The following is a 26,659-nucleotide window of genomic DNA, read 5'->3' as shown; positions in this document are numbered from 1 at the left end:
AACATTTCAGAGGGAAAGTGCTATAAAGAAAATAAGAGGGCGATGTGTCAGACAGTGATGGGTGGGGATCAGAAGGGTCAGGGCACGCTAGGGCATGTAAGCATCAAAGAAGAACCTTCTAAGGCAGTAGGAACAGGTGTTGCTAAGGCCCAGTGGCAAGAATGAACTTGGTTTACACAAAGAACTGAATAAGCAATAGGAGGGTGGCAAGTAAGGGAGACAACCAGGAGAAGGGAGGTTGGAAAGGTTGGGTAAGGTGGGCATGGGCCAGGTCATGTAGGCATGATTCCATTCTACCTATGTGCAAATGGAAGACACTGGAGAATTTTAAGTAACTTCTGGAATCTGCAGTGTTGCTCAACATCTCATAGAATTAAAAATCTAAAAATGAAAACAAAACACACCCCCTAAAAAACTCAAAGAGAGTGTCATTGCCAAGTGGGGTCACCAAAAAGTGGGGTGCTTTTTGTAAAAGTGTCCAGAAAGCATTTTCAATGTATGCTATGTGTTTATTCATTCATGTAAAAACCGATTCTTACTACTATGTTCCTGGGATTGACACTGAATCAATGGACACTGATTGGACACTGAAGGGTTAAAACTGAGAAGACATCACTGGGCCTCAGAGAATGAGACTAATAGCCAGTTGATGACATCATACTCTGTTGGGGGCTAAGAGCTTCCCCAAATATGCAGGCGTTAACCCACCCAATTTAGGAGGGAGGGCAGGGTCAAGGAGAGAAAATCAGGGAGGGCTCTCTGAAAGAAGGGATGTTTAATAACACAGCATTCCCTGGAGAAGAGAAGACACAGTGCAAGGATGGGGAAGTGAAATCAGTTCAGCAGGGCCCAACCAGAGAGATTCAACAGAGGCTGCAATGTCAAGCAGGGCTGGACCACTCATCAGGGCCTATCAGTGTGTAAAAGGATTCTGGAGCTTACAGTATCCATGGGTGAGGGGGCGAGTGCTGAGTTCAAGTTTGCACATTAGAACAATCCAAAGGGTTGGTCAAGGGTCATGAAGACCAGATGGGCAAGGCTTAGGCTGCAGTGGAGGCAGCAGGGATGGAGACCGGTAGGCTGATGGGAGAGAGGCAGAACTGACAGGTCTTGATGACTAATGAGAAGTCAACGGTAAGTAAAAAGCCAAGTAAAGGAAGCTGGCCAAGTTTCCAGGCACCAACTACGGACATAGCACTGAAAAGCAGCACCTGATGCAGTCACGGTGATGGGGTCAGAGAAGGCTCCCTGGAGGAGCTCACAGTGGACCTTCAAAGGCACAGCAGATGTTAGGGAGTGCATGCAGGGAGAAGAAACACCAGGCAGAGAGAACCACAATCTCCCGTTTTTCTACTTGTCTCCCCAAGTTGTTAACCCCTTATAATGAAGATGATGCTGTTTTCTTCCTGGTGCTGATTCAACAGAAAGAGCACTGAACTTGGAATCAGAAGGCCCAGGCTTACAGAACAGCCTCCTAACTAAAGACTTACATATTCTCCAAGAGGCCACCCAAGCTCTCCCAGCCTCAGTTTCTTTCATTCATAAAATAAAAGCCTTGGTTGTCCTCTTTATTCGTTCAGCTCATATTTATCAAATACCCCAAACAGCACTAACAATAAGAGCGAACCAGAACTGGGCATGGGTCTGAAGTACGTTTCAGCTTAGTGCAGGCATCAGGTATATAAATGGACAACTGTTAATATGGTACACCAAGGGATATGATAGGGGTTCGTGCAAAAATCAAATGAAGTATCTGAAATGGCTCTGAAAATTGCAAAATGCTATAAACATATCTTGTATTATTATTATTATTATTATTATTATTATTATTATTATTATTCTTGACCATAGCAGTAGCCACAAAATCTGGGAATTTTTTCAAACTTGTAGCCTGCTGATGGCATCCTGTTGCCAAAGCAGCTATGGACCAAAGGCATAGGCATCTGCTGTATCTAGGTCTATATCCATACATGTGCACACACATTTGCTGTTGCTGTCAGGTTCTCTGTGGTCTGGTAATCCATCATGACAGAGCAGTCTTAGCATTCAATGATGTCTGCATGGAGACAAACAAGATGGTTCCTGGTCCAAAGATGATCAGTTTAGTAAAAAAGACACCTGGATGCTAATGATGAGGTGTTATGATTATTGCTATACTGAATATAAGCGGAGTGATCAGATGATATACCACCCAGATAGGACAGTGGGGAGAGGGGTGCTACTAAATTTATACCTGGGCAATGCATGTAACAGGCAAAGTGAGAAATATGGTCCCTAGAAGGAACACAGAGGTCAACTTTTTGCTCAAAGTGATGTCAGTTGAATGCCAGAATCAAAGCATATTGAGACTGTGGCCTGATTCAGTGTACTGCACATTTATGCTTTCCATGAAATTACTTGTCTCCTTTTCATTATTTCTTGCAACATATAATTTCCTTTGCATATTGGACCCTAAAGGCATTTGTGGATTCTGAAATTATGAGCTGAAAATTGTATAAGAATGATAATGAGATACCTGAGCCTTTTTTTATAGCAAAGATTTACATTACAGTAATGAAATCTAAGTGTCCATGCTGTATCCACAGTTTTGCTTAAAGGCTTGCCACTTAGGTTTACATTAAACCTCTATCTAAAGGAATTTTCTCCTCAGGCTCCAAAATGAACTGTCTTTCCAAGTGCTTTTTAACATTAACCTTCAAAAGCATTCTCCAAGCTACCCTAGGGCTAAGCCAAATTAATTTCTCATTTTTAGACTCGCTCTTTATATACAGTGGTAAAAGACCTTCTACTTCAATTTGAATGATTGTGGAGGGGATCCTTCTTGTAAGATGAATTGGAGGAAAGACAAAAAAAAAAGAAAAAAGAAAAAAAAGAATCTCGGAGATATCCGTGTTACGGTATTTGAAGTCACTACCTTGCCTGAAGGGTTTCCCTGACAGGCCTATAGGTAATTTCCCACGTGAAACTTAATTTCAAAGTAAAGTCCCATGGGATTAATTTCCACCACCTAAAACAGGAGCTTCTGTTCACAAATACGAAACTAGACTCAGTGATTTCTTATTCTATGTCTACTGAGCAACAGATTCCTTATTACACAGGCAATGTGACTTCGTCTTCCTTAAGGGACAATGCTTGGCCAATCTTTGGCTTACAGGAAAAGATATACCTCTCACAAAGATGATTCCGTCTCATTTCACATGCTGTATTTCAGATGAGGAACTTAAAAAATAAAAGCAAAAAAGGCAAAGTTGGTTAAAAACAAAATTCCTTATGCCAATTCTCTCTCAAGCCTAAAAAAAGAATAAAATAAACTCAAGCCTGTTTTTTGTAAAAATACAAAAAGCTCCCTCTTCTCCACACCAAGTATATTCAGCAGCCTAAATCTTCTGGATCAGGTGTTTATCAAGAATCTTCCGGGGCGCCTGGGTGGCTCAGTTGGTTAAGCGTCCGACTTCGATTCAGGTCACAATCTCGCGGTCTGTGAGTTCAAGCCCCGCGTCGGGCTCTGTGCTGACAGCTCAGAGCCTGGAGCCTGCTTCAGATTCTGTGTCTCCCCCTCTCTCTGCCCCTCCCCTGTTCATGCTCTGTCTCTCTCTGTCTCAAAAATAAATAAAAACATTAAGAAAAGTTAAAAAAAAAAAAAAGAATCTTCTACATTATCGTATACATTACCCTTCATAAAAGGTAGGGTATAATTTTTTTTTTCCAGCGAACACTAGAAATTTGGTACAATAATGTTCTAAAATATCTGAAAAAATCTACTTGCAAAAAGAAAAATATCATGTTAAGGTGAGGTAAGGCAGACATTTTTTCTTCATGACAAGATGACATCAAACACGTTTTCCTTCAGAGTCACCAGAGTACCACAGTCCTGAGCCTTCAAGTTACCCTTACGCATTTTGCTTATGCTTCCCATGAGTTGCCGTCCATGATATTTATCAATCTTTTGCTCATTTACTGTTTGTAAATTCTTCCAGCTGCAAGTACGAGCCTAGATGCTTGATTTTTTTACTGGTTAAAATAACACTACCACTTAGTTACCCGCGAAGCACCAAGAAGTGAAGAATTAGCTCTTATGCCACCTCAACGGCCTTAAACAAGACACAGAACTTTTGGGCTCCTTTTACAGAGGAAAGGAAAAACTTTTAAAGAGTTGGATCAACAGATGTATTCTGAGCACATAAGTTCTCTGCATTCCTTCCTGTAGCTAGCTCCCGATCAAATCTGAAACGCAGTTAAGTCACAGGTTTACACTTAAGCTTCCTTATCTCTGATAACAGACTTGGACACATATCAAAGAACCTACCCGTGTGAACTTATCAGTCTCCGACAGGTATGAGGTTTAGGAGTTCAATATAGGACTTTATTGCTCACTTATTTAGAGACTCAGATGTAACATATCAGCAAGTATTTGGATGAGGGCTGTGATTACTTATGATCCCAGGTAATCCTGTATTGCTACAGGGTTGCCTGGTTATCAACCACAGATTTAAAATACTCTTATGATGGGTAATTCACAACCATGAGATAAAGGTGTATATTTGTATCTATAAATAAAATATATGAATACCTTTCAGCTTATTTTGGTGATAGGGAGGATTTTCTCTTTAATTTTTATATTATTCTATTCCATTGAATGGACATTATATCAACTGCTAAAACTTCCAAAGAGTATTAAAGGCTATCAGTGTAAAAGGTGGAAAGGGGAAAATAAGTCACTCATTCCACTGACTCTCTCTGCAGAAGTAACGATTGTTATGGATTTCTTGTATTTCCTTTCAGAGATATTGTACGAACGAACAAGTTTAGGTGTATGTGTTCGCAAAAGAGGGCGAGAGGGAGGGAGCAGCACCAAAACGTCATCAGCTTGAGAGAGACAGAGAGAGAGAGAGAGAGAGAGAGAGAGAGAGAGAGAGAGAGACAGACAGACAGACAGACAGACACTGATCCCCCATCTTTAAAAAGAAATAGTAGCAAGTTACTCACAGTGTTCTCAACACTGTGTATCTTCCTTAACAATATATCCTGGAGAATGCTCCATTAGTACATGAACACTTGGCCTCTCAGTTCTTTGTAGTAACTACATAACTTAAGAGGTGTGCAACACCTTATTCAACCAGATCCTTACCAAGCAACATACAGGTGGTTTCCTGCCTTTCTTGAATGGGACAGAATATCAGAGCTGGAATAAGTCGCTGGGGAGGGGAGGCACTGTATAAATATTAACATTTTGTCCTGCCTACTGCCTTCCTTCTTCCAGAAAGTACTGATGTCTAAATGATATGGAGAGACTATTTGGAAGATGGACGTTAGCCTTCCTGCTGCTACACAGAGGAAGGCAACACCTCTCTCTCTAAAGCTGATAAAGTGTTGGTGCTGCCTGTGAGCAGCAGCTAAATCTGGGGAAAAAGAGCCACCGAACTTTGCAAGAATCTGATTGACTGTGTTGTGGGGCCAGCCTGGGCATCCAAGCAGCCTCCCCCAAACCAGAATTCCCTAAGGTTAAGGAAGTCTCAGTGGAATCTAGGTCAGGGTCACCACTTCCTTCCACATAGCTTGATGCAGAACTCCATTTCTGTTGGGGCTCTAATTTAGGACTTCCACGGGCTTTGGCAAAAAAACAAAACAAAACAAACAAAAAAACACAACGTCCCAAAAAGTGAGCAGATCAAAAGTCTCTAGAGCTGGACTGGCTGGGCTTTGGGAAAAGTTCCTGAACCTTCCTATGACTCAGATTCCTCTCTGTAAAATGAGGAAAGTAATACCTGCCTATGAGACTGTGAGGATTAAGTAAAATAATGCCTACATAACTTGCTAAGCAAAGTGTGTGAACTTACTAAGGGCTCAAGAGTAAGTTGATCTTTAATAAAACAATTCAAAGCCATTTTTGTGAGGAACAAAATGCTTGGCAGCACCGAAAAATATGTCGGTTGTAAGTTTTGGCCTCAGGGTGACTGATCCTCCAGTCTCCTGACTCCTATCTCTCTAGGCCTCCACATTTCCTGCAGGCCCCACAGAACATCACTTCCTGGGTGCACACGCTCTTTGTCTCCTTGTGCTTGCGCAGTTCCATTTGCCTACGAGTCGCTCTTCATGTGGGTAACTTTCACTCCCTTTCTAAGCTGTAGCCCAGGGGGCAACTCTAAGTGTTCTCCCTCTGAATCCCACTGTCCCCAGAGGCCACTTCCCTTGCAGCACCCTCATGCTACCTGGAAAGGGCTGGAGAGCACAGTCTTCATCAGAACTGCACACTAAGTTCCCAGCACTGTGTTAACACAACTGTAGGCGCCTGGTAACTGCTGCTGAATCCAAACGAACTCCAATGGAGACAATGACTCCAGTCCGTCTCTTTAATTTCCTTGACAAAATATAATCTATGCCTCTGGTATCTTCTTTCAACCAACAACATGGGTATCTGCACTTCAGGTGTTTATACCCTTAAAAGCCGCAATTTAGAATCACCTGTCATGCAGTTCCTGTCAAAGCATGGCTGATGCCATTGAGGAGAGACTTCCTGTACGAGGCAACCTACCTCCCACGCATCCTCCTCCTCATCAGGCAGGACCACTGGAATACTTTAACTAGGTTGTTCTCCACCTTGTACCACAGGGAAAAGGACTTTTCTTTAAAAAAAATTTTTTTTTTGTTATTTATTTTTGAGAGAGAGACACAGAGAGAGAGAGAGAAAGTGGGGGAGGGGCAGAGAGAGAGAGAGGGAGACGTAGAATCCAAAGCGGGCTCCAGGCTCTGAGCCTTTAGCACAGAGCCCGATGTGGGGCTTGAACTCACAGACTGCGAGATCATGACCTGAGCTGAAGTCAGACACTCAATCAACTGAGCCACCCAGGCGTCCTGGGAAAAGGACTTTTCCATACTTTAGCTTAGCATTATACTCTACATTTAATCAGAAACAATAGGAGAAATGGCTATATATAGAAAGCCTGCATTATTTTTTGCATACAACTGCCAAAGAAGATGTAATCTATTGTGCTATTCAAGATCGTTAATACAAAGACATACATGACACATTAATATTTAAAACTTGCAGTGTGTTCCTTGAACCGACCACTAAACTGCACATACCATCATAACTTTCCCTTCTTTGTTATGACTGCCAGGTAGCTCAGGGCGGGTTAATGCTTAATTTCTATCCTTTCCTCTTAGCCTTGGTTAAGCTGATGCTATGTTTTCTTTTCTATTTTTTTTCTACTGTGTATTTTGGAAAAGAATAATGGATCTCACATTTTTGTTTGCTTATCAACAATGTTCGGAGAACAGTTGTCACCAGACACCTGGGACATGTAATCTATCTGCCTGTACTGTCACCCAAATGTGGTCTAAACACAAACACACACACACACACACACACACACACACACACACACACTCATAACCGCGCTTCTCAGCACACAAAGACTTGAAATAAAAAACAAATACTTGCGCTTAGGAAAGGTTTGCAAGTCTTAAAAATGTTGCCCCAGTTTTAGCTGGCAACAGGACACAAGCGTGTACGAGATGCGTGCCCGCACAGACTGTGAGACGGATACAGGGCCCAGGCTGTAGAGTCATCCTTTAATAAGTGTAATGAAATCAAGTCTGCCCTGAGGGGGACAATTATACCCAAATTCCAAGCAATAAAAGAAAGGAAAGGGCAAAAGCGAAGAACAAGTTCAATTCCCCAATTGCAAATCTAACAGCAAATCGGAAGTGCAATCGACAGATACTGGGACACTGTCTATGCCCGAGAGAAGGGCTGGAGTTGCAAACGCCCTGCTGCCACCTCTGCAATTCGGAGGAAAGTATAGCGACAACCAGATGGTCAGCTTTTGAATTGCTTTTTTGTTTTGTAATGTTTATTTACTTTTGAGAGAGAGAGAGACACAGAGCATGAGCAGGGGAGGGGAAGAGAGAGAGAGAGAGGGAGACACAGGATCCGAAGCAGACTGCAGGCTCTGAGCTGTCAGCACACAGCCCGGCGCGGGGCTCGAACTCAAGAACGATGAAATCGTGACCTGAAGCCGAAGTCGGCCGTTTAACCAACTGAGCTGCCCAGGCGCCCCTAGTTCCGTTTTTAATGGCAGAAATGAGCAAATATGAGGAAATCTCACAAGTATAAAGAAACACTGCTTCCCTGAGATTAGAGGGCTAAGAAACGCTGAAGGAGAGGAGCATGTCTGTCAGCATAGATCAAGTCTCAAGAGCTGGCTCTATAAAGTCTGCAACTTTGAAAGAAAGGAGGAGTGCCACAAAGCTGTTCCCTTCCCTTCCTGCTCCTTGTGATGGGCAAAACCAGCAAGTGCCTCCCAGCAAAGGAAGGGCTTTATTGGTATCATCTCTGAGTATATGCCCAATCTCAGGACCTCATGGAGGGCTTACGTGTGGGCTACAAACTGTGGCTAGGAGTAAGAGGCTCATCCTCAAGACAGTGGCAGACTTGGCTGGGCTTACACTGGCCCCAGTTCAAATTCAGGTCCTGCTGCCTCCCACCACTCTGACCTTGAGGAAGTCATGTTGTTCCGCTGAAACCCATCTGTAAAGTGGGGATGCTGATAATGGCTGATTACCTCACTGGGTTGTAGGGAAGATTAGACAATGTCCGCAAAATGCCCTGACTAGCACCTGGCAAGAGGACATGGTCTCTAGACATCCATCTCACTCTTTTTCCTTCCTTTGGGACCCCCATCCTCATCCTCTATGTTCTCTGTTCTTTGCTACAGCCTATCCCAACCAATGCCTGCTCTCCTCTCCCTCTTCAACTCTCTCCCCCTTCCCTTTTCCTCTTCAACTTTGGCCTGCCCTGTCTCTTTATTCAGATACTCCTTCTCTGTTCCTATTCTCCCACACTCTTCTTAGCTCCCCAAACTCACCCAGAATCTGAACTCGAGGACGCTAGGGCACGGAGGATTAGAACTAGAGAACGTGCAGGGACTGCTTCAGTTTCTTTCCTTACACACCCAACAGGAGGAGCTGGCCATCACCCACCCACCACCAGCGAAGCAACTGAGCATGGTGGGTGGATGCGGAGGAATACGGGGTTCAAACCCCACCTCTACTCTCAGGCAAGTTAGGTAACCTCTCTGCTCCTGTTTCATCATGTTAAATAAGTAAATACAAGGCAAGTGCCTGGCACTTCAGCACTTAATGAATATTAGCTATCATCACCACCACCATCATCCTCAATTATCTTACGGTGACCTGATGGTCCTATGATTATATTTTCAACCTGTGAAAGCAAAATTTTGCTGTCAAGAATATGAACCAGGCACGGGAGCATTAAACCAAGCTGTAATTTTCCAGCAGCTCAATGTCATTCTGGCAGAAGAATCAGTTCTTATCCACATTTATAGGTTTTGGACAACGTCACCACAAGTTGGAGGCTTGCACATAGCACATGAGTTGGCTGTTGGCCACCCTGCCGTTTCTGGCAGACCCCCAGAAGATGCCACCACCCAGAGGCCTGTGCCTGAGGAGCAAGAATCCAGGGCTGCTGAGCCAGAAGATACACTGTTCTTGCATGTTCCTGGCTGTCACAGGACAAGGGGCCAGTCCTGTAAGATTCCCTTTTCTCTGCTTAATCCCTTTCTAAGACGCACTCCTTACAACACTGTCATTAAAACTAATGGAGGCCAAACCCCACCACACTGGACTTTGTGTCCTCTAATGATCTGTAATGGGCCCTGATGATGAATCTCTTCCGAGAAATTTATGTTTTTAAATGCATCAACTGTGTCCAGAGATAAGTAGGAAGATAAGTTTTTCTTCGTTTTTAAAAACTATACAATGTTATCCTCCAAGGAGCCAGTCAGTCAGCTGGGAAAAAAAATAAATTTTGCAACAACCATTTGGACTCAAACAAGGGACATTTTCAGAGAACGTACCCATAGAAACAATAATAAAAATCAATAGAGATTTCCCTCCAGGGGTGTAAAGCTACCAAATCCTTCACTAAGTCCATGTAAGAAAAGCCCACTGCAGTGGACATCTGTGGTCTGAGGCTGCCTCTCCTCTGGGAACTCCCACCCCCACCCCTGCTTCTAAATGATCAGAGTCCAAGAACTCTGCATGTCAATCTTCCCTCCCTAGCCAAGGGGGAACAAACGATTCAGGCCTTGCCCAGTAGAGTATCACATACTCCTGGCCAAAGAAACTGGTTAAGGGATGGGGAGGCGATTGAATTTGGAGCAGGAGGGGGTAAGCCCAGACTACTGTTCAAACTTTTGTAGAAGAGAGATTTTTTTTTTCTCCTGTACTTAAAGTTCATGGGACCGTGTCCACCTGGTGGCAACCATCTTGCAATCAGAAAGAAAGAGCTTATATAAGAGAAGGAACAGAGAGTAAACTGAGCTGAAAAATGCCAAGAGTTGGGACCTCATGGCAACATCCGAGCCCCTGGATACAGCCATGCCTGAAACTACAAGTTCCCATGCTTCTCAAGAAAATATATGAACCAAAACCTACATGTTAGCCTAAGTTAGCTTGGTTGAATTTTCTATTACTTGTAACCAAGAATCCTAACTGGTAACTTGCTCAAGCTGACACATAGGATCTTGAATATAATGACTGCCTGTACCTTTAAAAAATGTCAATATTAGGGAAGTTTACACTAGTGTGCAGCTTCCAGAAACACGTGAGAAGGACAGGAATAGCTATAGCTCTTGTTAGTGTTTAGAAAGGTCCTGGATTTAGAGAAATGCAGATACTCCAAAAAAAAAAAAAAAAAAAAAGGCAAGGACAGTGAATTCAACAGTGCATGATGCTTTGTGACAATGTGTTAGCTAGAGCTGAATTGCTGGGATGCAGTTCCTCTAATTCACCTAAAATTTGAGAAAGAGAATGGATGTTATCAATCCAAATGAAAATAAACACTAGGCTCACTGTAGCAGGTTTAGCACAGTAACTAAAGGCTAAACATAGCAACTCTGTCTAAGGAGTAAAAATAAGCAGGAATTTTCTGTAAAGCTATGTGATCGCTATTTATACTCTCTCCTTATTAAGCCCACTATGAATCCGGCCTGTCACAACTGTCTCTGAGCTGTTCTGCCCTCCCTGAGCCCAGAGTTAGTCTCTTAGAGGTATAGCCTGACTCCAAGGTAAACAGCTCCTGCTGAAAGCTGAAGGTGTCAGAATTTGTCTGATGTGTTTAGTGTTGTGTTGTAACAGACAAGAAGAATACAGCTTATTTTCAGACCTGTTTTTCAGGCTTTTTACAACGTAAAGCTCAAAGCAAAGAGGATGAAGCAGAATGTTGTAGGTCCTTGTGTGACACTTAGAAATGAAAACAGGCCCTTGTGGAAGAAAATCCATGCTAAAAAAATACAGAAGAGTTCCAGATGGTGAAGTCTATTTACTGTGAAGCAAAACTGTGATGAAAGTGGGGAACGTCTCAGGCAGATCAATTACACAAGATAAATCGATTGAAGATGTTCTACTGGGATCTCACTAGCATGGAATCCTGGAATGGGAAGACAACATTAATAGGCTTTCCCTGCTTTGGTGCCCAAAGAAGTAAAAATCATACTGACATAAGAAACAAAACAATTGTAATACTATAGATGAAAAGCATATGTTCAAACAAAGTCAATTATGGGCTGCTCCTTGCACATGCCCTTTATGTTCCGGCCTCTGGGTCTTTCCATACTGTTCCCCATGCCCAGCATACTCCTGGTAACTTTGGTCTAAACCAAACCCACCTTTCAAGACCCAGTTCAAGTGCCAAGTTGATCACAAAGCCTCCCTCGACCATCCTAGCTTAAAGTCATCTTTGCGGTTAGGGAATTTCAGCAGCGCTTTATCCTGTAGCATCTAAATTCCTCCATGTTGTTTTATAGTTTGTATGTTATATATTAATAACTTAGGAATATATTTTCTATTTCTTTTACCTTTCATTATTAAGGGCACTATGTCAATGTATGTCATCTTTAACACGATGTGCTTACATCCTGAGGACGCTCAGTAATTCACTGAGTGACTGAGGAATACTTTAGTTGCAGGAGTCTGGAACACCTTGAACCAGAGAAAGGAAAAAGGGGTCCAAGAAGCCACCTCTCTAGTATTGCTCTATCTGTGCATAATTGTGATCAGGGCAACGGGTCTTTCTCCTTGTGGGAAACAGGGCTGTTCATCAATCTGAAGGGCAAGAAAGAGTAGTAACCCTTCTTCCAGAAGAAGAAAAAACCCCTAAGAAAATACTATGGTCAACCTAGTTCTAATCCTCTGTGCCCCGCATTTCCCCACACTATTACCAGAACTATGACATAAAATCTACATCAGTGAACAACAAGGTTTCCAATCACTCTACCAAAAAATCAATAATTTTGGACCCATGATTTTATTATAACCATTGAAATCTAAGATACAGCACATTTTTCCCCTACCTTTCAAAACCAGACTATACCAAATGGAGTTTACTTTATTGAGACATGAGGATTATAAACATCAATTACTGTTTGTATTGTCATATACACGTCAACTCAAGGGGCTGTTGGGTACGAAACGTGGCTTGCTTTTTATCCAGGCCTCTGTATTACTATAGCCTCTGTCTTTTTTCCCCTAAGTTCTCTGTATCTTGCCTCATTAGCGATTAACTTTTGTTAAACGAACAGGTGAAGAGCTACATTCTAAAATACTGGATGATGGGAAATCTAGGAGTCACGTGTGTTATAACTGGGTCCAGAATAAGGTACACCTTGAAGGTGGCAACCTTAGAAGCTGCTTCCTGCTCAGTTCCTGCTGAAAGGTTGTGTAACCCAGCCCCTCTGGCCATAAATGATTAAACCAAAGAAGCACCTGCCTCAGGGTCTCTGGCCCATAGGTGCCCCCCAGCCAATGACAGCATCCAGAGCAAAGCTGAACTCAGTCAGACTCTCTCTTTCTCAGGAAACAGTACTGGGAAGCAGAGAATTAGGTAGAAGCACAAGATGAAATCCAGGGGAGAGCCACACTGGGGCTATAAGGGGTCATGGTACTCCAACGCCATGGATGCAGAGCCATGGGGGGGCAAAGATGCACCTTGACCCACCAGACGGCTGAAGGCTGGTGATGGGGCGCAAAGATAGCCGCTCAGCTTCATTTTGGTCCTGGCTTTCGTCCAAGTGGATCTACCGATCTCTGGCCTGTGCTTCTGCTCCATACTCCCATGATCCTCTGAAGTGACCGAAGGCGTGAGCTCTCCTGGCTCCTCAGAGTACTTCAGTGCGCACCGCTGGGCGCGTCTCTGGGATTGGTCCATGTGAGACAGGTTGTGTCCCTTTGGAACTGGATATGATGGAGTCCTGGAGGCAGCCTGCCTTCCCACCCTGCGCCCATCCGAAAGCACCTCAGGGCTCCCTCCAAAGACATTTCATGTCCTCAGGTATTGTTAAAATAACAACTCTCATGGCAATTATGGCAGATAACTTTTAATGGGCATTTACTATCTAGAAGCCATGGAAGTATTTAAACTACTCCATTTAATCCTCACAACAACCCTACAAGGTAGATACTATTATTATTCCTGTTAAATAGATGAGGCAACAAGCAACTTCTTCATGGCGACACAGCTAGTAAGCAGTGAAACTGGGATACAAACTCAAGTCTGTCCCAGGGCCTATGTAACACTGTGATACACTGAATAACGCAAAGTTCGTTTTACTAAAGACTCACGAAACCCATGGGGGAGGGGAAGGAAAAAAAAGAAAAAAAAGAGGTTAGAGTGGGAGAGAGAGCCAAAGCATAAGAGAAAACTGAGAACAAACTGAGGGTTGATGGAGGGTGGGAGGGAGGGTAGGGTAGGTGATGGGCATTGAAGAGGGCATCTTTTGGGTTGAGCACTGGCTGTTGTATGGAAACTAACTTGACAATAAATTTCATATAATAAAAAACATAAAAAATTAAAAAAAGACTCATGAGAGGACTTGGAAGAAGATTCCTATCTCTGAGCACATCTGAGAAACTCCGTAAGATTTACTTCCATTTTATTTATTTTTTATTTGAGAGCAACTGAGGCAGCAAGAGTGTTGGAGCAGAGACAGGGAGAATCCCAAGCAGCTGCGCAGAGCCCGTTGTGGGGCTTGAACTCATGAAGCCGCAAGATCATGACCTGAGCTGAAACCCAAGAGTCAGATGCTTAACTGACGGACCCACGTGGGTGCCTCAGATTTTCTTTTACATAGTTCTGTTCCCCCACAGTTCTTCCCCAACTGACAACTCCATCATTTCTCCTTCCTCTTTTCTACCCAGCCTCCAAAAATCTCAACCTGTATACCCTACTCAACAAAACCAAAGCAGGGAGTCCTGATTGTACCCTCAGCTTTGCAGAGGCACAGGTTCCGGTCTCACAGCTACCACATGGAGCAAAGGCAGTCCCACAGTGATGCACATGTAAGCAGTCTTTAAAGGGTCATATCCTCTCCAGAAAAAAAAAAATGCGGGGGACATCATTATAGATAGCAAAACTCAGGTCAGGTTGTCTGAGCAGACAAAGTGTCTTCTTTTTTTTTACTACAAATTCTTTTATTTCTTGATGAATCTGGAGTAAAAGCAAAGCTTAACGCTGTGGCAGTGCACGAAGAGGATTCTGCCTGAAATCGCATTGCTTTCCTGGGGTCTGGGGGCCCAACGTACTGATTATATATTCATATTCTCGATGAGCACCTTAGGTTTCCACTGAACATTTTGTACACAGAGAACTAATTCTTCCCAAGGTGTGCCTAATTTGGTGGGATATATGGTGACCTTCTGGTATGAGGCACACCACAAGTGAGGAATAAGGTGTCAAACTGGCTGAGTTTCCACAGGGGTATACAGATAATGGCTAACAGAGCTCTCTATGGCCCAGTGCAGACCAAGTGGTATCCAAGATCTCAACTCAACTTAGGTTTGCTAAGTCTCCCTTTGAAATGCCACTGGAATTGGTTAGTGAAGTGTACCTTGAAAAGAATAAACGCCAGAAGGTGGTCTTTCTAAAAGCAGAAGAAAAGCCTGGAAAAATCAGCCACGTGTGCAAAGAAAAATACAACGAGGAAAGTTTCTTCCTTTGTAATGATGAACCAGAGTGCTTGCTTGTGGGCATCTGACCTAATTGACTCACGGTGAAATTAAAGGCAGAACTTAATAACTGGTCTGTGAAGAAGGGAGAATTTAGAATTTCCTTATGGACAAAGAACCAGAAAAAAAGAACCTGCACTCCTTCACAGTTACTTGGCTGGTGCATGACAATTAGGTAGCAAAACTTCTTCACTTATTTTTCATTGACTCAGAATTTAAAGAACTACTAATTCCCAAGAACTCTCCTTTTCCATGCAAGTAGAGAAAACAATCCTTCAAGTTATGAATTAAATTTCAATTGAACAAGATACTGCTTTATACAAGAAATTGTTATATTTTTGTCATAAGTATTAGTAAGCTAGATATCTGGGAGGAAAAAAAGTCCAAGAGTCCTAATGAGAAATTCTGGTTGGGGGTAGGGAGGCTTCAAAACACAACACAACCAAATGACAGAATTCCAACTTTTTGTTCCTTTAAATATTTTTTCTCTCTCTCCAGCATTCTTATAGTTCAAATTTTAAATGTTATGGCATCTTTAGGGGAGCCTGGGTGGCTCGTCGGTTGAGTGTCAAGACTCCGGCTCAGATCATGATCTCACAGTCCGTGGTTCGAACCCTGTGTCGGGCTCTGTGCTGACAGCTCGGAGCCTGGAGCCTGCTTGCGATTCTGTCTCTCCCTCCCTCTCTGCCCTTCCTCCACTCACACTCTGTCTCTCGCTCTCAAAAAATAAATAAAACATGAAAAAAAATTTAAAAAATGCTTATGGCATCTTTTTAAACTAAAAAATTTTTTTTAAATGTTTATTTTTGTGAGAGAGAAAGAGAGAGAAAGAGAGAGAAAGAGAGAGAAAGAGAGAGAAAGAGAGAGAAAGAGAGAGAGAGAGAGAGAGAGAGAGAACGAACAGAGGAAGGGCAGAAAGAGAAGGAGACAGAATCCAAAGCAGGCTCCAAGCTCTGAGTGGTCAGCACAGAACCTGTCGCGGGGCTCAAACTCAAGAACCTCAAGATCATGACCTTAGCTGAAGTTAGATGCTTAACCAACTAAGCCACCCAGGCGCCCCAAATGGCATCTTAAATGTAGATCCATAGAGACTACTGTGAAAAACAAACAAGCAAGCAAACAAACAAACATTTGGGACGCTGCACCGTATTTTCTTTTCTCAGCACAGTGACAATCGGCATTTTCAGCCATAGGCAGTCTCTTGGCTAACAGAATAAAAAAGCTGGTTCGTAAAACTACCACTCCTCCCCCCCCCCCGCCCCACTTTCAGTAAACTGGACTGAAGCAGACAAGGAAATTACAAACTTCAAAGTAGATCTAGAAAATGAAGTAGAGAGATTATTGGAAACCCTGCCCACACAACATAAACTGCAAAGGCAATTCATCCCACCATAAATATTTTTAAGTGAATGACCAAGCCACTCACTTACTACTTAAAATCTGTCTCATTTTGGCAGCAAAACTTGCCCTATGTATGTAGAGCTGATTTCTACCATCTGGGCTGTAAGAGATCTGAGGGCAGAGTATTTGCTCGTCTCTTTCCTAGTGCCCGCAACAGTGTCTTAAACAGTAGGTGTTTAGTGTATGTTTGCTAACTGACTGGGAAGGGTCTGTCAGATCTGGCTGATTCTGGCTGATATTTGTGAGGGCTGTAGGGTGCAAGAAGGCTACAGCAGCCCATGTTCAACTGGTGGTGCGGTATACCAAAGGGACACATAAGATAAAGGTAGGTCTGCATTCCAGTGAGAGTTAAGAAAATTGAGAGGGTCGAGTAAGAGCATTTGGTAGGTGTTCTTCCAATAGTAATTATTCACTTGCAGTCTTCCCTTGGGACAGAACTGGGTCTAACTACTGTCTGGGATGATTATGTTGGGCATGTCGATCACTAACATGTGGATCTTGTCTCTACTGGATTAGTGTGTCGAGGATTCCCATGACTCCACTTCTTGATTCTTGATCTCCTGCCAGTGTATTTTCACTGTGACAATTGCACATTGTAAGTACTGCCATGGGATGACTAAGGACATATTTCCTCTAATTCCACTTTCACACAAAGGATCGAGAGGAGAATGGGAAAGAGGATGTGTGAGGGTGTGGGGGCTGTTTCTCCCCCAGAGGAAGCCAAGAGTTCCATGGCACTCCTATCATTAAGTCTGTGCTGTAAGGCACGGCGGCGGATGGAAGTTAAGGGAGGATACAGGCTTCCTCAGAGACAGAATTGAGGTCAACACATTTGCTTTAGATAAGAAATCTCTCTTGTGCTTCAGCTTTGGGTTTTCCAACTTTCAAGCAGTATTCTTCAAGTCCAAGAACTGAAGTTAGTGGGTTTTCATCATCCTTGTGAGGGATGACTGACGTGGCATGGCGCCAGCCTTGCCAATGTCATTGTCCATCATATCCCTAAGTGTCGCGACTCTTAGATTCTCATCTGCAAGCTGTACCTGCTTACGTCTTCTAAGGTTGGGAGTACAGCAGTGAACAAAATAAACTGAGTAGAGCTTGCCAACTTGCTCAAAACCCAAGATGATTTCTCTATGTCACTGCTTTCAGTCACTAGAACAACAACAAAATCTCTTTTGAGTGCAAGTAATCACAAACAGTATCACTGCTCCTACTCCTACAACAAAAGCTGAAAAGGATTATAAAAATAATTGTTCCTTTTTTCATTAGCCTGAAGCAGGTGATCCTACTGGCTAGAAGGCAGGGGGTAGTGATGAATACAGGTGATTTAAGCAGTGTGTCTGAGGTTACCAGGGCAACTGCTAATTATTATGGAATAACTCTAGTGTACCTCCATAAAGGTCAAGAGTTAAGGTTTTTCCATTATATATTCTGCTTTAAAATGGGGCTTTTAAAGGAAATTGGGGGAGAGAGCAGATGGAGAATGACAGATGAAAATCAGGTTAGAGAACTATATATAGCACAAGAAAATTGAACTACTTAAATTTCACAATGTTGGTTTAGGAGACGGTGGAGGACTTCATGAGTAAACATAAAAAATGACTTTCTGATTTCCTTAAGTTAGGCTTCTCAAATAAGTAAGAAATCTGAAATCAGGCCAGATGCAGGGATCTAACTCCATCTACTTTACCTAGCTCCTTGAGACAAATTTCCTCTCCTGCCTGAAGAGTTACCATTTTCTAACCTGACCTGGAGCCCTGGACAAGAGTCATTTGGCCATTGAAATAATAATTCAAGAAAACTTGACTTCACTGAAACTCACCAAAAGCTATACCTTCTTGTTATAGGTCTTATTCTTCAAACAGGGTCTAACATCCTTGGTTACTGAGGATGTAATAAATTTTAAAAGTTTCACAAAATTCCTCTGTTCACTTTGGCAGCACATATACTAAAAATTCGAATAATAAGGATAAGATTAGCATGACCTCTGGGCAAAAATGACACACAGATTGTAAAGCATTTCTTATTTTAAAAATCAAACCATCATGCTGTATGCCTTAAACTTACATGGTGACGTGTGCCAAATATTTTTCAATAAAACTTGGAAATTAAAGCACATTTAAAAAAATCCTTCGCACAAAGATGTACCTCATAAATTTAAGAAAAAAATGAAATGGTGATTTTAAAACTGAGAAAATCTACTTCTGGGTTTTCGAAATGGAACAATCAAGGCATGCACACGTTAAAAAAAATTCTAATACTACAAACGGGTAGTGTTGAAAAGAAACATCAGTGTCCCCTGCACCAAAGGCCACTGTCCCACATGCCTCTATGAGAGACAACCGCATAGATTCACTCCCCTATATCTTTCCAGAAACATTACAAACATGTACACATACCTGCAGGTGTATATATCACTGGAGTCTTACACATAAGTAGGATTATACCACGCACACAAATGGTTTTCAAATCTAGCTGAATATCAAAACCACCATGGAAGTTTAAGAAAGATACCAAAACTCAGATACCACCCCAGGCCAATTAACTCTGAGGCTCCGGGAAAGGAGTGTTGGCATTTTTTTACTTTAGGTTCCCCAGGTATACTAATGTGCATCCTGGGCTGAGAAACACAGCACCCTGCTTTTCCCTTAATGGACTTTAGAAGGTTATTCATACCAGCACAAATACAACTCCTTCATTCCTCTGCTGTACTGGTTAGCAGTATACTCCGGGATTTATTTTGGCAGTCTTTTACTGATGGTTATCCCTTCAGGTCCCACACTGTGGCTTCTATAAGTGGTGTTACAATATACATATGCACTGGAGAACATCCACTGTCCTTCCTGCCCTCTTTTCCCTAAGAGCTAACTAACACGGATTACATCCTGCACCCTCTGGCTTCCTGTTGGGGCCATCAAGGGGGGGAGCTCGGGCAAGAGATCACCAGCAGAAAGGAGAGAGCCAAGGTATTTATTCCCTTGTCTCCCTGAGAGGTTGTCTGCACATGGGTGAGCCCCTTGACCAAAATTCCTCTCAAGGGACTGACTCTATAGACCTCTCTTTGCTTCGGGTCTGGCCACCATTTTCTATGCAAGTCCCTCCAGCCTAAGGATGATAACTGGTTGGGTGCGACTAGCCCTGGTTTACTGTACTATCTCTTATGAATTTCCTGCCTCCAATCCTTTATAAATAAACCATCCCTGAATTATGCTATTTTCATGGTGCTGATGTTTCTTCTTAGGATTCTAATACATTATCCTTGGGCAGACATCTTCGCATTTATTTCTTTGTGGACAATATCATCTTGGCTCCCTCTGAAGACACAGCTTCTTCACTTAAGGCAAAAAGAGGTAAGGGGGGGGTCTGTACAGCAACTATTTTATTCCTTTACTGCACATTTTTGACAGTGACCCAGGCACACCCCCATCACCTGTCCAATTTGTAAGGACTATTGAAGGGAACACTGAAGCAATGTCTTGGGAAGAGCTCCACGGCTTCTTTGGGAAAGAAGCTAATAGGCACTAAAAGAACCCGATAGAACCAATGCAGTGAATGACTAAGAGGCAGAATTTCAGAATGCTTTTAGAAACTCTTTTTCTTTTTGTCACAATGACAGTCAAATTTACACAGAGTCACAGGCTGGAAAGGAATTCCTGAGGCTAAATTATCCCCCAGTGAAATCTCAGGATTGCAATTAGGTTCTCCTCTAATTAGTATCGTTCCAATTGGCTCCACCCAACAGAGAAACAATGGGAGTAGATAGATGGCTTGACAAGACTCTGGAGAGTAAACACCTGAGCCTGCTGACTTTGTGCAAACAGCTTGAAGCCAGTCTTGAACGAGGAGTGCTTTGACTGCTTTCAGGGGATTTGGTTATTTGTAGTTAACTTAGTTTTAGGTGTTTTATTTTAAAACTACCTCATTATTTTTAATATGGGTTCTTTGTGTCACACCAGGATCAAACAAAAAAATAAACACTGAGTGTCTACTGTTACCACCGGAAAAAATCAATAGTAAGGATTTGTTCATAGTAGGGCAACAGTCTAAGAGCAAACCAGTTTTTGCTTAGCATAAAAGAAAACCAATTTTTGTTAGCCACTTAATTATACAGGCATTAATTCATCTGACCCTCACAACAACCTTGAAGGTAAGTCTTGTTATTACTACAATTATTTTTATTACTGTTATTATTCCCATTTCGCAGAAGAGGTTTAGCTCAGAGAGGGAAAGTAATTGCACAAGTTGACAGGAAACAGCAGGGCCAAAGCTTCACTACCAGGCCACGTGGGTTTTTCCTTACACCAGATCCCAAAGCTTTTCGGACATGATATAGCCCATGTCAGCCTTCAGACAGCTATTTGTAACCATAAATGCTCTACAGAAGGACTGTTGCCTAATAGTACCATCCATTAGGAAAAATACATTTCCCCCCTCAAAAGTAGAGTGTTCACATAGAAAAGCATTTCTTAAACTATAGACTACAGTTTTAAGAGGCTAAAGAGAAGTGCCGTAAAGAGCATGTGCTAAGGTCAAATACATTTAGGAAACGTGGTGTAACACATGCCCTTTGGGAGATTCACAATGGACATCTTAGTGGCTCAAAAGTCCTCGAGACAAGAATCTGTTCAACTGTATGCAACTCAGCTCCTACTCTTCCCCACCTGTCCCCCTCCTCCTTGCACCAATTTGGGGAATGCTGATTTAAAAGTCTCAAATCTCCTATACATGTTAATGGTCATCTACCATGTTCCAAGCTGTTTTCCTCTCGATGCAAAGGTCTTCATCTTCTCGTGTTACACATACAGTAGGTACTCAATAAAAATATCTGTTGGTTTAATTGGTGCACCGACCCTTTCTTGATTTGTGACCAAAAAGCATGCATTTGCAAAGCCGCAGGCTGGCTTCCCTCAGCTTTGGAAAGTGCAGCCCTGGTGAGCTAATTGGGCTCCTCTGAGAAGCAAACTCATCAGTCATCAGCTTCACAAGTTGTGACTAATCTCAAAGGCCAGAGGCAGGGTGTTCTGAAGCCCCTCTACTGTCATCACTGCAGGGACAACCAGAGTGCTAGGGATGATGCAGGCGTGGTCCTGCAGGCTTTACAAGGAAGTAAATTCTATGTTTATTCTTGTGGAAGTCCATCCGCCCCATGAGCTCTATGCCTGTGGTTCTCACACTTCAGGATGTATCTGAATCACCTCCAGGGCTTGTTGGAACACAGAGCCCCGGGTTCCTCTTCCAGAGTGGCTGATCCAGCGAGTCTGCAGTAAAGCCTGAAAGTGGGTATATCTAACAGGCTCTCAGGTCGTACCAGGGACCCTGAACACCTGACTGGGCTAAGCCCCTACCCTGGAAGACCTACGTAGCTGAGAGCAAAGGAAGTCTACACTGGATCCTGCATGGTTTTCTAGATACTTAATGCAGAGAAGGGGTGAAAAATAAGATCATGAGGCTGTTTCCAACTAGAGATGTGTTCCTAGCTAAGTAAGCATCTGCTTTCCAGACTGACCAAAAAGGTTTAAAAAGGAGCACTTTAATATGATTTTAATTTACTCCATTTAGGATCTGAATCTACCGATAAGATTTCCCCAAAGTACACATGTAGGGAGAGAAATAATTCCAAATCTAATTCTAAGGGACAAAAATGGCAACTTGAAGTTCCTTCAAAGTCCCCTCATAGGCTTGAAAGTGCTAAAAGCCATGTGCAAAATATTAAGCCTATTTCCTTCCCTAAAGATTGGATCAAAAATTCGAGATTTACAAATGCCTAACACCAACTTACCTATAAGATACAGTGCCATGAGCCATGTCAGAGCAGCTAAATTCAGATTAAATTCACTTATTTCTATGTTTAATTAAGCCCCAAGGCTTTAGTTATCATCTACTATGTCACGACAAATTTGGGTAATTGAGATTGTTTAGCAATATTAATTCGTTGACAGAAAGAATACAGAACCTTTATGATGTTAGCTCATCGAGGAGGAAAGAAAACAACGTGTGTGAAGGAAAACATTTTTCCATTTGCGATTTCCACTATGCTGGAAAACAGGGATGTGGCTAAGGACTTGAACGATGTCCTGTCCCCGCCTCCTCCCATACCCCCTCTGCTGACAGGCTGTAGAGATCCAAGTGGCACTGACAGCCTTGTTGCTTGGGAAAGAAATCCTGCTGGGTCATGAAGTGTGAGGGCTGCCTTGAGCAATTTTTATGTAAAAAAAAAAAAAAAAAAAAAAAAAGAACTGCTAATAACCAAACACATTTATCCAATAAAAATCAGATGGGTCATCAGGCAGGAATCTCCACCCTCAACCAAGTGAGGCCAGCTGGGCTCCAAACTGGTGAAGGAGATCTTGGCTATGGAATGGGAAAAGCTGACAGGAAGACACTCAGAAAACAAGAATACGGGTCACATCAGTGACAATCTCTAAAAATGCCAAGGGAACGTGGCCTGGTTACTGGGAGGAGTGGTGGCCATGGTGGTCCCAGGAGACTGAGGTGTAAGTGGGATGGTTGTGAGGTGGTCTAAGAAACAACCATGAACGAGCCCGGCTGGAACCACCCCAGAGGTTGTGAGGAGGAACAAGAGGAGGCAACGGATCCCTTGTGGAAAATGATGTTGCTTTCAAATTATTTCCCAAGGTGGAGGATGCCACCACTTTTTCAGGCAAAACAGTCTGAAGAGACCTTTTGTGCCTGGAGGTGGGTGAGAATCAGAATCCTCACTCTTAAGAGGAAAGATCCTCCTCCACAGAAAGTGATTCAGCCACAGAGGAAAACTTCCTCTTCGAATCTCTGCATTCCAAAGAATGACAAATCAAGATCATTGTAGTAAAATCATAGCTGCCTGTTTGGGTGTAACTCTTTGGACATAAAATCACACTTAGGTGATCAAATTACTTAAAAATATACCGTTTATTATCACCGTTTAATGCATACTATTCATTCTGTGATTCATTTGGCCTCAATAAATAACAGCTATGCACACAGCTCAACCCCGTGGGAGGTGGATGTTTCCAAATTGTTCAGCAACAGGCATGCCTACCCCCAAGCTGGTCTGGGTTTCAAGAGGGGCAATGCCTGCCCCTAGAGAAGTTCCTCCTTTTCACTGATAACTCAATGACCGGACTGACAGCTCCAGTGTCACAGTGTCCGATTCCAGGTGGGAAGTTGGTGTGGGAAGGCAAGGGGAACAGCCTGGGACATCTGTCCATGCACGAGAAAGACACACGGAGGTTGAGGGGATAGAGAGACAGGAAGGAAATAGGGAGGAGGGCAGAAGTCCCTCCAAAACAAACTAACTGCTATTCACAGTGGAAAGCACTAAAGTAACTTGCCTCCTTTCCCTCCAAATCAGTACTTCCTCTATTCTGCCTTAGTTTTCTCCACAGAACTTTCCAACATCTGATATACAGGCACTGATGTACCTCCTGTCTCCACTATGAGAGAAGACCACGGAGGACAGAAACTCCCCTGTGTGTATCACTCCATCTTCAGCACTCAGAATAACGCCTGGCCCACAGGAGGTATTCAAGCACCATGTGCTGAGTGAACGTTCACTGAACTAAGTAAAACAGAAGTAAACTTTTGCAGATACCTTTCAAGTTTTCCCCAGATTTCATCTGAGAGAAGCTGAATCAAAGTCAGGAGGAGCCAGCACTGCTTCAGAGAAACAAGGCAGCCTGGAATCAGGCCCTGTTTATCTTCTGAATTCCAGAGGTTGTTCTCTCGCCTCTCCCTGGCCACAAAGAGGTAGAGGGTGGTTGACTGTGGCACAATTTGAAGGCATTTGGCATGCACACACCTTTTAGGTCACCAGAAATAACTTGGAAATGGGTGTGTGTGTGTGTGTGTGTGTGTGTGTGTATGTGTGTGTGTTAAGCAGCAGGGACATGAAAAAATCATTTTATTTATGAGGCTACTGGGCAGGGAGTTATTTTCTAGGGGTGGGGACCACTCAGGCAGGGAGAACTCCAAGGGTGGGTTCCTCCATGGCTAGAATCATCCTTTATCCTCCTAGCGTGCTTTCCATCTTAACAAGCCCTTCCGTCCCTTCCCCAGCGGTCTGAAGAAAGCATTCACCTAGGAGTTTTTAACTTGAGGGAATTACTCAAGATTTTTATGTCCCTAGTGGGACGTCCCTGACTTCTTTCTCAGTATTTGTTTACTTCCTCCTTAAAAATCACTATCTTCCAGAAAGGCAGCGGCATAAGGCCAACTCCACTGCTCACTGGGAGAGTAGAGAGTGACTTTTATTTTGTCAGTCCTTTGTAAGCACCATCCGAACAACCTCCGTTCTCAGAGACAGGTCAGCCCCGCTTGGTCCGGCCCAAGGAGCGGGGGGGGATGGGCATGCCTGGGGCTGAGGACTGGCACCAGCCAGTCTATGCTGGTGTCAGCAGTAAAACCCTGGGTTTCCTGCTTTCCATGCCTGTGTTTGAGCTATCTTTCTGATTGCCTCAGTCATTAGCTATGGGTTTTGCTTTGTCTCTTAACTTCTTAGAATCTCATTTATGAATCGTTTCTTTCAAAGAAGATTCTGAAAACTGACAGGCTAGTCTCCATGCTGCCACTCTCTACAATGAGAACCTTTACTGCCTTTCTACCTTACCCAGGCGATGCAGCCCTCTCTCAAGGAAGTTTGAGGGCTCTGAGGTCACAAAGGCACGGGCCTTGTGTCATTTAACTATTGCTGAATAAACTGGTCCAAACTCAGTGGCTTAAAAAACCATGATGTATTATTTCTCATGAATCTGTGGGTTGAATGGGCAGCTTCTCTATTTGTCCTTCTTGGACTCATGTGGCTGCATTCAACTGATTGGTGGCCTAGACTTGGGCTTGACTGGGATGGCTGGGCTTCTCTCTCCAATGATCTTTCATGCTCAAGGAGGCTAGACTTGACTTTTTACATGGCAGCTGGATTCCAAGATGAGATGGGAAGCTACAAGGTCCTGTGGCCTGGGCTCAGATGTTACACACAGTATCATCTGTACCACATTCTCTTGGCCAAATCAAGGCAGAGGATGAAGGCCAGCCCAGATCCAAGGAGTCCATCTCTGAATGGGGCTGCAAAGCTTCTTTGACCATATTTAATCTATCACAGGGATACAGCCAGAAGATAAGACAGAGTAAAGCAGGCCAGTTGTGAGGAGATAGCCCCTGTGGTGAGCATCATCTGTTACCAAGTAACACATGGATTTAGCATGGTCAAATCTAACTTTTCAAAAGAAGTTGGAAATCCAGATTTAAAAAAAAATGTATTAATAGACTTAATTTTTTAGAGCAGTTTTCAGGTTCCAGAAAAACTGCTCAAAATAACTAAAGTTTCCATGAAATGTCTCCCCACTGCCTAAATTCCCCTGTAATTAACATCTCTCATTTGTGAGGTACATTTGTTGCAAGTGACAAACCCATCTGATACATTATTAGTAACTAAAGTCCATGGTTGACGTGAGGATTCACTCTGTGACCCACTGGTTTTATGGGTTTTGATAGATGCGTACTGTCTGATACCTACTGTTACGGTACCATGCAGAATGGTGTCACTGCCCTAAAAATGCCCGGTGTTCCAACTACCCCTCCCTCCTGCCCACTCATCTCTTTACTGACTCTATGGTTTTGTCTTTTCCACAAGGTCAGATATTTGGTATCATACCATTTTGTAGTATTTTCAGAGTGGCTTCTTTCATGACTTCACAGCTCACTTCTTTTTATCACCAAATTATATTCCATTGTCTGGATGTACCACAGTTGGTTTATACACTCACCTACTGAAGAACACCCTAGTTGCTTCCAAGTTTTGGCAATTATGAATGAAACTGCTATAAATACTCATGGGCAGGTTTTTGTGTGAACTTCAGTTTTCAACTCATTTGAGTCAACACCGAGGAGTGTGATTGCTGGACCGTGTTGTATGAGAAATCTATGTTTAGCTTTCTAAGAAACTGCCAAATTGTCTTTCAAAGGGGGTATCTCATTTTTCATTCCCACTGGCAATGCATGAGAGTTCCTCTTGCTCCACATCCTAATAGCATTTGGTGGTGTCACTGTTTTAGATTTTAGGCATTCTAACAGGTGTACAGAGAGATCTCATTGTGTTAATTTGCGATTCCCTAACGACCTAAGATGTTGAGCATCTTTTCATATGCTTATTTACCTCTAAATGTTTTCCTTGGTGAGGTGCCCATCCAGATCTTTTGCCCAGTTTTTAATTGGGCCGTTTGTTGAATTATTACTGAAC

At 43.0% G+C, this 26,659-nt stretch overlaps 1 protein-coding gene and 1 non-coding gene across 8 annotated transcripts in view; one reads left to right on the top strand and one right to left on the bottom strand.

Moving 5' to 3' along the window:
- The window catches only part of ARHGAP26 (Rho GTPase activating protein 26), a 424,049-nt gene that overhangs the window by 42,861 nt on the left and 354,529 nt on the right, over positions 1-26,659 (bottom strand). The window lies entirely within an intron of this gene.
- Positions 18,352-18,456, top strand: LOC122232309. The gene has a single exon (XR_006209642.1). It is a non-coding gene; the product is annotated as a U6 spliceosomal RNA (small nuclear RNA).

This window comes from Panthera tigris, chromosome A1, assembly GCF_018350195.1.
Source record: "Panthera tigris isolate Pti1 chromosome A1, P.tigris_Pti1_mat1.1, whole genome shotgun sequence".
Taxonomy (NCBI): domain Eukaryota; kingdom Metazoa; phylum Chordata; class Mammalia; order Carnivora; family Felidae; genus Panthera; species Panthera tigris.
This window is presented reverse-complemented; position numbering and strand designations above follow the sequence as displayed.